Consider the following 11,722-nt stretch of genomic DNA (forward strand, 5'->3'; position numbering starts at 1 on the left):
ATACATTCTTTCCAAACGACAGCAATCTCTTTTAGTGTTGCAGGTGTAAACAAGATATCCCAATAGGTAGAAAATTTGTCAAATGTCAATTTCATTTCAAAAAGTCTAGAAAAGAACACAAGTTCTGGCCAGTCATGCAGTAAATCCAGATCATGGTGCATCATGCTTGCGACGAGGCTGCTCGAGTTGTCGCCACAGCGGCCCTGCCGCAAGCATGATGCATCATGATCTGCTGATGATCTGGATTTACTGCATGACTGGCCAGAACTTGTGTTCTTTTCTAGACTTTTTGAAATAAAATTGACATTTGACAAATTTTCTACCTGTTGGGATATCTTGTTTACACCTGCAACACTAAAAGAGATTGCTGTCATTTGGAAAGAATGCATGTTTTCTGTCACCTGTGGGGCATATGAATCTTGTAAGTGGTTTTCCTTTGGATGTCCAATGTTCAATGACACCCTCTTCTTTAGTTTAGAGCCATTATACTAAGATTCAGAACCACCTGCTGTTTGAATGCTAGTTGTCTTATCTCGTATATAGATTAGCATGTAAGCTTTCTAGGAAAGCACACTTTTCTCACTGACTGAATAGACCTAGAGTAAAAAATGTCATAAGAATAACTTCAATCAGTCTAAGCAACTTTAGTATAATTAGTGTTACCATATAAAGAAAAGGTTCTACATAAAATTGTAGTTCTTTTGTGTATCCTGTTATACACAAATTATAATGAGCTTGCTCCACAAAATTAAACATGTCTTCACAACTGTAGCAAATGTATACCCGATTATCATCTAAAGCATGCCAGATGCCTGTGGATGAATGAATAAAGCAGAAATAATGACCAGAATGTGTGCTCCAGCCATCATGAACAAGAACACCATAAAGAGTGTTCTTAAAATTGCCCTCCTGTGATTGATCAATAGACAGAGAAACTAGAATATCATTCAAATGTGCAATACTTATTAAAAAACTAGTAGATATTACAAAAACTATATTATTAGATTCCATTGAAAATGTGATCCACTGGCAAATAATATTGTAAGGGCTACTTACATGTGAATTGCTAACAAATGGTTTGAGATCCAACATACAACCAAAGTCTACTTTTTTGTCCATTTTTCCTCCAGATCCAACTACACTGAAGTGCTTGAGATGAATTGCAAGAACATGTGGTGCTTTATCAATTTTGAGTTGTTCTAGAGCCTTCACTTTTACTTTGCATCGTTCACATTGATCTCTTTTCACACCCCCATCTAACTGCTCCACTACTATGTAATGGGATAATGCTTTCAACAAGGAATCTGCTCAAATGATCTCTAGGCTCAAATCTAAGAAAGGATCAAATTTATTTGAGCAATAAGAACATTGTGTGCACTTCACCTACAAGCTAGATTAAAGCAATTGTTAATGAATAAAATACTTTTCTAAGACTATAACCTAGAGTTCCCAGCATAAAAATAATTTTGAAAGGTTTAAGTGACTCAAAAAAGCAGAAATAATGACTAGAATGTGTGCTCCCGCCATCATGAACAAGAACACCATAATCAATCATTTTATAACATCTTTTTTCCCATTGTGTACCCATTGCACATCAATGTGGTATTGCTAGTTTTTTATTCATGTTATGCATGGCAAAAGCATACAGTAAGGGTCACATCAAAGTTTTCATTGGTAAGGAGAAACCCAACAAATTACCCACCATATTACATGGGCCTAAGGAAAGCTTTATGCTTGACCAAAGGCAAGGCACCTACAGCTAAAAGTCAGGATGATCGAACTGGAGTGAACAATGACTTTACAGAAAACACTTTGAAAACTTGTTAAGAAAATATATCAACCTGCAATAAGATTGTATTAAAACTAGAATTATACAGATCCATATTATTAAAACTTAAAATACCTGTCAGTATTAGGTGTTCAAAAAAGCACACGCCGGACACCTCTTGGAATGTTTAGGGCCTCCATAACCTTTGCTACAATAAGAAAGAAATCCAAAAAATATTAAATCTTTGCTGAAACTCCAATTCACAAGGATGTATAGTTATGTTCTAATAATCAAATACTAACAGTAAAAAACATAAAGCTAAAATGGATATGTCGCTAGTTTTTCTCCATTCATTCATAAAATAAGCTTGATACTAAAATGTAAGTGTTTTCTCTTTAAATTATATCATGTTGATCACAAATACTAATCATAGATTAGTTATCCAAAAGGGTGCAATAATGACAGAGGAGCCAAACACTTAAAAGATGCAATGAAGAGTTGCAATTCTTCAAATGATATTAAAAAGGCATCAATAACCAGTCCAAGGACATTATTCAGACAGAAGATTACTTTATATTCTATACAGACATAAGTGGTAGTAATCCACTAGACATCAGAAAGCCAGATCCCATGAGTACAATGATTAAGATCAGGAATAGTGACATATATATCACATAAGTAACAAGAGTTACATCAAAAATTGCAATAGTACAAATCACCCATCATTGGGTCATCACCATTACAAAGATATTATATCAGACAGAGATCAAATAAATATCCAATGTCTTTACAAACCAAATAGAATCAATCATATCACATTTCAATAAGGCAGATATTGAATACAGTGAATAACTTCAGACCAGTATGGTACATATCACTTTTACATTATGATAAATCTGTAATAGTGATTACTTGGTCTTGCAAATTGCTCTACAGAAATTCTAATGATACTTATTGTAGATCAGTAATCAACATTAGATTGTCAAGATCTATGACATTAGGTCATTTAGTTGACTATCACCATGCTTCCAACTTCAATATATATAATCCTTGTTTAGTCTTTGATATTGATTGGATTGGGAATTTTCACAAAGTCATTTCCATCATTATTGGAAGTGTTTTTGGTTATCAAAGTTTGATTGAAGATATCAGAACTACTTTAAAAGACATTTGCATATTGTTCGTCTATATTCTTTACCAAAGATCAGTTGCATCTCTCTAGCAATGAATTAAAGAATATATCAGAAGCATGGGTGATATTACTTGTACATAACATCAAGATACATGCACAATTGCATTGATATATCTACCCCGAAAAAATATTGTTATTAATACCTAACATTTATTTGTGGCAAAATAAAGAATTGAGTATAAGTAATAATAGAAAGAAGTTTATTTGATTTAAAATATAAGGATTTAGTCACAGACCCTTAGGAGTCATATAAGGGAACATCAAACATTAGCTCTAACCTCAAATAAGGGATTATTAACAAGCTGAAAGTTATCCTTGTTTCTGAAGTCAAATCTCTCTTCTTCCAAACTTTCCTTGTCTGATTTCTCTGGACAATGTTTCAAGTCATAGGTCTCAGCTATGTTGTCCACTTTATCATTTCTTCCTTTGTCTTTTGGTTCCTTGAAGTGTTTTGTTCCTACACCTTGATTTTCTATTTTTTATGTTTTCATGAACATCTATCAACTTATCATTTTTTCACTTATATCAATCCAAGGTCCTACGATATATAGTTGTTGATCTATTCTTGCTTACTGTCTTGTTACCTCATCCTTAAAGGACTTCAATGCTATATGTTGAGATTTTTGACAAGGTAAATGTGAGTGAAGTTCTTGAAGCAATATTTGAATTACAATACTTAGTCTGAACAATCTCTCCTATTTAATTTTCTACAACTTCTCTCTTTCTTGTGAAGCTATCGTCTTGGCATGCCTAGATATCATAGAGCTCTTTCAACATCTTTAGCACGATCCCTTAATTTCCCTAGTTCTTTGCTTGCCATAGTTTCATCAAAACATTTTCTCACCTACTTGTTCCTATCCTTCACTATCACATCTCTTTGTCCATCTTCCTCGAGGTGATTAAATTTGATACACAATGTATTTTTTGATTGACTGACATTAGAAATATTACTCTTCTCATGCACAAACACTGACATGCTAGTCAATGTCATGTACTTTTTAAAAGGTGAAGGATAATTTTGATCAACATCCTTATCTCCAAGCAGCTTCACATAATCTGAATGATGACCCCTAGATTCAATCCCTACTATGTCATCCTCAATGTATGATGTTGAGATGCAGTAAGAAAAATCTCATAATCATCATCAATCCATGTACTCATTTCATTTGTCACAGAAGGAGAACTCAAAAAATTAACTACTTCTATTCCTTCCGAGTGTCAAAAACTATTTTCTCTCCTTGTATCTTGTTGCCACTATTTTTGGTGGTCTATTAAGGTTAGATTCTGAAAATCTTCCTCCCATTCACTTCCTAACTTGGTTTTTTCTCGTTATTCCTTTTTCAAGTGAGGCTTCAGTTTTTCCTCTTTCTCGGTTTAAATGTTGTGGTTGTGTTATGGAGACAAGTAGCTTTAGGATTTAAATTCTCCACCTCTAGCTCATGGAAACCCTTTGCTTCTACATATGCACGAATCGGTCTTTTGTACATAGCACTATGCATTGGAGTGGCAGTTAGATTTGTACTTTTTACACCACTTACCAATATTTGGCATGAGTAAATTGAAAAATAGAAATAAACACAATTTGAAAGTTAACATCATGGATGGCCCCAACACATGAATATAGAGGATGGTCCCTCACAATGACCTTAAGGACAAAATTTTGAAGAAGTTTACAAGGACACGGACATGAGGCTATTATCTTCACCTTTATACATTAGAAAAGTAACAACTTAGTACAAATAAATAAATCATTTACTAAAAATTTCAATTTATTTTCCAGCTTTTCAATCTCTAAATTTTGTCTTTGTAGATTTGTAGTGAGAAGATTGTGGTGCACAATCTTCAAAGTTTTCCAGCCCTATAGCAGTTCTAATTGTGAGTGGAATTTGAGCACATTTGAAGCCCTCCACACCAAGAAGTGCAAAATACTGACTCAATAGTACTTAAATAACCTTGTTCTTGTGCAATACATTTAGCATCTACCTCTCATTGACCTTCATGACATACTTTCATATTTAAATTCAACTGTCAATGATATGGATGAGCCTAAGAGACACTCTTTTTTAAGGAAGGTAAAACTAAAATTAATAAAGAAGTAGCAGAATGGGAAGAAGGTATAACCACATAAGAAGGCAGAAGGTATGTGAATGGATGCAGTTGCCTACAATATGCCTATTAAAGAGATAATTTTTCTCAAGTTGAATCAATATCATCAACTTCAAGAGCACCCACACAGCCACTAAGAAGTTCTACTCATAGAAGAAATTTGTAAAATATTAATTGTAATTGCAATTTTTTATCATATAACACTGTGATTGTATTAAGCTTCTTTATTGTTTGTGAATGAATGAAAAACCACTTATTTTCTCTCTAATATTAGTTTTATAAATGTTGTTAAATGTGCTTTTTTTATGTTTGGAAATTTTTTTGAGTTGAGTCCGAGTCAAATTTGGGTTTGTCAAGTTTTATAAAGTTACAAGTTTCTTAATTAGTAACTAAGGAATAAATAATGAATTCATTAGTGATGTCACAGTCACCTTACTGCTCATGAAAAGTAACTCTTCTCCATTTTCACTCTTCCATGAGGTCACTTGTCCACCATACAACAATACCTACACAAATATAACATTAATAATTTATACATATGACCTAAAAGAGAATTGATAAATTGAAAATGACATCAGAACCACAACACAGATTAATCCATTAATTTATGTTGACACAATGTTAAAATCAAGGGATAGAGAAAATAAAAATGAAATAGGAAGTAGATCTAATGAGACATATCAAATATAAGATCAAGGTTACATTAAACCATCCTATGCTCTTAAACTAGTATCAGCAACCAGCAACAAATGACACAAGACCTGCTTGGACTTGTTACAATCCTAAAAACTAGAACCAATTATTTTTTCCTTTACTCACAAGGTTATAAAAACTACCATAACCAAAGTCCAAAAAATCCAAAATCCAAAAAGGCATGAATTGGAGAGAAAACTCAAAAGCTTGATAGAAAGAACTTAAAACAATAGATCGTTTCAAATCTCAGTACAACCTCAACGATGAACACAATTCAAGAACAAAACTTATTTATTGACCAAAAGAATACCTTAGAGCTTCTCTTAGATTGAGATTCCTGTGTAGATTTACTATTATTTGAACTAGACATTGATGTCCAGGCATGGTTCAGCATAACTTGAGTTTCTAAGCCTAACTTTCTAACCTCTAAAAATGGAAGTTCAAATGTTGATCCCAAAAAATTAGTTGAATAATTAACCTACAATAAAAGAAAGTGAGCAAAATTCATATACATATTCTATTAAACGTTTGAAGACATGAGATTTCTATATTCCATCAGGTGAAAATTGAAAGAGCTTCTAGCAGTAACTGTGTAGACATTTTTCAATCTAACTAAATCAAATTAAAACAAAAATTATGTTAAAACACCATACAATTAGAAGTTAAAGACTACACAACATTTTTGTAGTAATAGAATCTCGACAAAAATGTAAACCATATCTAATACAATGCAATTACATACCTGGGTCTTCCCAAACAACTAAGTGGTTGGTCATGACTAAAAATATGAAGTACAGGATCAAACATTGTTGGATAGAAAGGCTTCCCAGCTTCAAGCCATCCAATCTCATTTTCATTTTTTTCCAGGACTGAATCCTTAGGTTTCTCCTCCTGAAACTCGTCCAAGAATTGAACAAATGCCTCAAGTGTCAGATAGCCAACCTATTGGGGGAAACTAAAGCTTTCAGGGTGAAACCAATCATGTTTGTTGAAATGTGGTAAATAAACTTAAAGTTTCATCTAGAGTTACTTGTTAGTGAATGTACATGTAAGTTCATAAGGATCATTGTGATGAAACTAAGTTACAATCATGATTCCAGGAACAACCTGTCAAATAATAAACAAGTCAGAATATGAATTTTATTAAATTTTAAAAGTTTAGAGATTAGAGATTGGATCTGTGAAATTTTAAAAGGTTATTATTTCAAGTGGTTCATTTACAAATCTTGTTTCATTTGAGATGGTTAACAAATTTAATCTACCAAGAATAGCACATGTTAGGCCTTACAAAGCACAAGGATTGGATGTTGGATGTTGTGTTGATGTGAAGGAGCAAGCTTATGTTCCCTTCACCATTGGATTGTATAATGATGTTGTGATGTGTGACATTGTACATTTGAGTGGTTGTCATATAATTTTAGGAAGGGCTTGGCAGGTTGAGAAGAGATCCCTACATGATGTCAGAAAGAACACCTACACTTTCACAAATAATGGAGAGAAGATGGTATTAACACCATTGGAGGAGCACAAGACAACTTCGAAGGTATCAGCGAGCATTGGCATCTTTGAGAGGGAAAGGTTCCTAAGAAAAGAGGAACATTGTGGAGCAATGGAAGATGTTTTGATCAAAAAGGATGATGCTTTGAAGCAAATAGATAATGAGAATGAGGTTGAGGAAAAGAACCTAGAAAAGGATGATATGAAGACAATTTGTCCATTTGAAGGACAAATAACAAATGAGCAGCGATCAAGTGTTGAAGAGCAAGGAGAACCTAACACCAAAAAGGTTCAAAAGGTTGTAGTAGAGGTAAAGAGAAAGGATGCTGATGAAGACAGAAAAAGATTAGGTCTTGAAGGGCTTGAGGGAAAGGAGATGATTGGAACAAAGATGAAAAGTACAAATGCTGATGTAAATAGCAAAGAAACAAGGCTTGGAGAAGCAGATATGATATTGTTTGGTTCTATATGGTGTCCATTGAAAGTTGGACAAAGAAAATTCACAAAGACAATGATGACTGAATCAGATAGAATAGCCACCAACCAGGAGTTGGTATACCAAGGCAAATGGAAAGGGTGTGAAGACATGTTGTAGACAGTAGTAGAGGTCTCAAGGTGCAAAGAGAAGGATGAGAAGACAATGGAGATGAAGAGCCAAGGGAAGGCTAAACAAGGTGATTATATTCCAAGCATGGAGAAGTATGAAAATATGAGTTATTTTTGGTTAGTTATTCTAATTTTTTTGCAGGCATATGAGAATATGATGGAGATTCCTAGTGTGGGGAAGATAGCAATAATTGGTAAGAGTTATGTTCTAGAAGGATCTTGTTATTGCTTCTTGTTTCTACCTATTGTTAGTATCTTATTGAGCTTCACTTTGTTTCGAGAATAGTTTAATATTCTCTACTAAACAGGGCCAACCACGTGAAGGTGAAAGCTCATTTGGCCCCACCCCCCTCCCCCTAACATCACTCTACATTCCCCGTTAACATCTATCATTCATTCATTCTTTCAACCATTAATAAAATGTAACATTCAATCAATATCACATGCTAACATTCAATCAATATCACATGATAACATTCATTAACACATTAGATTCGTTAACATGCAACATTCATCAATATTCTGCATTAACACATAATTCATGAACATTCATTAGCACATAATTAAATTCATTGAGACATAAAATTCATTCATTATCAATTAAGGTATGTAGATGACAATCATTTCTTTTTTTTCTTTCTATTTCTTTTTTCTATGTAAGCTTTAAGAGGAGCATTAGTGTCATCATCAATTCCCCCCTCATCAATTGTTCTGTTCTCTATTCTTGATGATCTCAAATTCCTATGTTGTTGCAAAGGGGGGTCCTCTGCAATAACAAATAAAAGAGTTAAATTAAAAATAATTTATTATAATTGTTACAAGTATTTAATTATTTTAAATAACATAACTGTGGCACTCTTTACCTGATCTGACCACATCATTTTGTCTGGACTCAACGTCAACACGGTCATGAACATCGACCCCTCGATCCTCTATAGCTGCTATACAAAATGTTACTTTAATCCAAACACCAATTGCAATTACATATAAAAAATTTAATAGCAAATGTATACCTCCACCACTGGGATGCACATCATGCGAACCTTCGGCATCCACAGATTGTGTAGAAGGATTGTCAGGCTACATTCCAACATCCTATGCATTGTTATCATTGCTTGCGTAAAACAGATATACTCACTTTATATTGGAACTTAACATCAAATAGACTAATTGGTAAAGTATTCAATTTGAAATAAATTTCATTTAGCTTATTTACCTGTGGCTCAGATGCATCATTATTAGAACCTTCCACACTGATTTTAGCTCGTAGCCGTTCAGCCACGGCTCTATAGCCTTGTTGGAAGCCAATTCTCTTATCCTCTTCTGTGAGGCATCTCTTGAACTCTGAGCCCTGCATTTTTGCGTGGTATGGTGAATTTTACTTGCATTGTTTCATCAACCAATGGAGGGTAGTTAAAATATCAACAGCAAATCATCTATATCCATCACAATATAACAGGAGAAAAATCGAGCAGTTTTGATGGAGCAATCTACTATATAAATGTTGCGTGTTTGTATGCTTTGCTTGTACCAACATATTTTCTCCAAATTCTTAAATTGGGTAAGAGTTAGTTCAGCTCTTTGGAAATAAAAATGGTTGCAAGTGTTGCTGCATTCCCTCATTCTTTCAATCACTACCTTTATTCTCAACTATTGGAGGAAAATTCAGTCTTGACCATGGCCTCCATTTGTGAGATTTCTTCATATGAGGATTTTGTGAATGAAGAGAAAAGTAAAATATTAGTGATTGGAGCCGCTGGTTATATTGGTCGCTTTGTTGCTCTTGCAGCTGTAAATGCAGGCCATTCTACCTATGCTCTCATTAGACCCATCACTACCCATGATTCTGCCAAAGAAAAGTGCCTCCATGAATTGAAAGATTCTGGTGTTAACATTGTCTATGTATGTCACTAGCTCTATTCATAACTAAGATTTTGTGGTAGATATGTATGGCACAGTTGTAAAGTGTGTGTACTTGTTTTAAATATTGATTTTACAGACTGTAGATTGTTTTGATTGGTCATATAGGTTTAGAATATATGATTAAGCTTTGCTTGTTTGTTCATGGTAACTACTATTGCAGCTGTTTGCTAAATTGTTAGATAGCGGTCATCTCACAAATAATCATGTTTGACTGTCTTGTTGTGAAGTTGGGTATTTAGAAATTATGTTAAGAAGGGGTGTTCGGTCAATGATCTCCTTATCAATGAGTCTAATTTGGTTGGGATCATGAGCTATATTATAGTTGTAAAAATTTGTGTTGTAATGGGTTTTATTAATGTCTACATGTTCTGTAATGGGTCTTATTAATGTGCATGTATATTATAATGGGTGTTCTACAGGGATATTTAAGTGATCATAATTCAATGGTAAAAGCCATGCAAGGCATTGATATTGTTATTTCAGTTGTGGGAGGTGGTCAACTTACAGATCAGCTTAAGATTGTAGACGCCATTAAAGAAATTGGCACTATTAAGGTCAGAACATAGGACCCTAACATTATTACCATGAATGCTTGTTACCTGTAATAGACTTAAGAATTGTTGAACTTTGATGCAGAGGTTTCTTCCTTCAAAATTTGGGCATGATATAGATAGAGCCAATCCAATAGAACCAGGGCTAAGCTTTTACAAAGAAAAGAGAGTTGTTAGGAGGGCAATTGAGGCATCCAACATTCCATACACTTACATCTGCTGCAATTATATTGCTGGGTGGCCTTACTTTTATCATACACATCCCTCTGAGCTTGCTCCTCCGTAAGATCAGTTTGAAATCTATGGAGATGGAAACATCAAGGGTGAGATTTTAATAATGTCATATTAGTAAATGAAGGAATCTTCACTAATCTAGATTACAGAGTCTGACTTCAATTGTTGAATTGTTTATATTGAATATGAAAATCCACTACTGTTATTATAATCTACTGACCTATTTATAATTGATGAGCTAAATAAGGGAGTCCTAGCATTTCCCATCACATTATATAAAAAATTTGATACAATTTTTCATTTACTAATACTTACAACTCTTGCTTGAAGTTTCAAAAAACCACCAGAGCCGAGCTTGTGTGTCCCGTGCTTTTCTAGTCTTGCCTTTGTTGCCTTTGATGTGTCAGGCAATCTATGAAAATTTTGAAATATGTTAGATAGTATAAATATAGAGGTTAATTAGTACATAATTAGATTCTCAACAGTATCACATACCTTGTTGTACTCTCCACTGGTGTAATATTATTTTTCTTGTCAGCTTTATACTTTCCATCCAAAATCAGAGCCTGCCACTCAGCCTCAGGAACATAGGGTGGACGCTCGTACCTGGGGTTATCCCGTAAATTTTTTCTGTACTGGTCCCTAATATACTTCAAACATAAACCAGCTTTTTCAAGGAGATTATTTCTCTCGAATGCACGAGGTCTAAAGAGTTGGGTCATGCTCTTTATAAGATCATCCTTCAACGGTTTGCGTTGGTTATTCCACCTTTTAAGTAAAAAAAAACATGTTAGACTCATAAATGAAGTGAAGCTACCTTTAATATAGTTCAAGAAATGGATGAAAACGAAAACTATTATAGCAATGATATGAAATCAAAATAGTGGTTTGGGGTTTTAGTTAGGATATGATGTTCCACCAGGTATGCATGGTGGGCCCGAATATTCGCAAACACTCATCACCAAATTTTCTCCAAAAAAGATCATTCCCTACAAAACAATCATGGGATCATTAGTCGATGAAGAGTGATCAAAAACTAAATTACTATTATATTACTATAGAATAATAATAACTTTAAAGTACCTAGAACTTTGGCTACTTTTAATGGAATGCCTTCATCGTCACTGACGATCAATATGACATCCTTCACCG

The 11,722-nt window shown here is 33.9% G+C and overlaps 1 long non-coding RNA gene and 1 pseudogene across 1 annotated transcript; one reads left to right on the forward strand and one right to left on the reverse strand.

The window, feature by feature from the left end:
• Positions 1–1,935: 1,935 nt before the first annotated feature.
• LOC149532043 (uncharacterized) lies at positions 1,936–11,201 on the reverse strand. Its single transcript, XR_016358499.1, has 3 exons — positions 11,066–11,201; positions 10,886–10,982; positions 1,936–1,976 (listed from the first exon to the last, which is right to left on the reverse strand). It is a non-coding gene; the product is annotated as an uncharacterized LOC149532043 (long non-coding RNA).
• LOC149532044 (leucoanthocyanidin reductase pseudogene) lies at positions 9,456–10,685 on the forward strand (annotated as a pseudogene).
• Positions 11,202–11,722: the final 521 nt, after the last annotated feature.

The sequence above is a fragment of the Cupressus sempervirens genome, chromosome 11, assembly GCF_028749045.1.
Source record: "Cupressus sempervirens isolate cs-2001-9-10 chromosome 11, ASM2874904v1, whole genome shotgun sequence".
Taxonomy (NCBI): domain Eukaryota; kingdom Viridiplantae; phylum Streptophyta; class Pinopsida; order Cupressales; family Cupressaceae; genus Cupressus; species Cupressus sempervirens.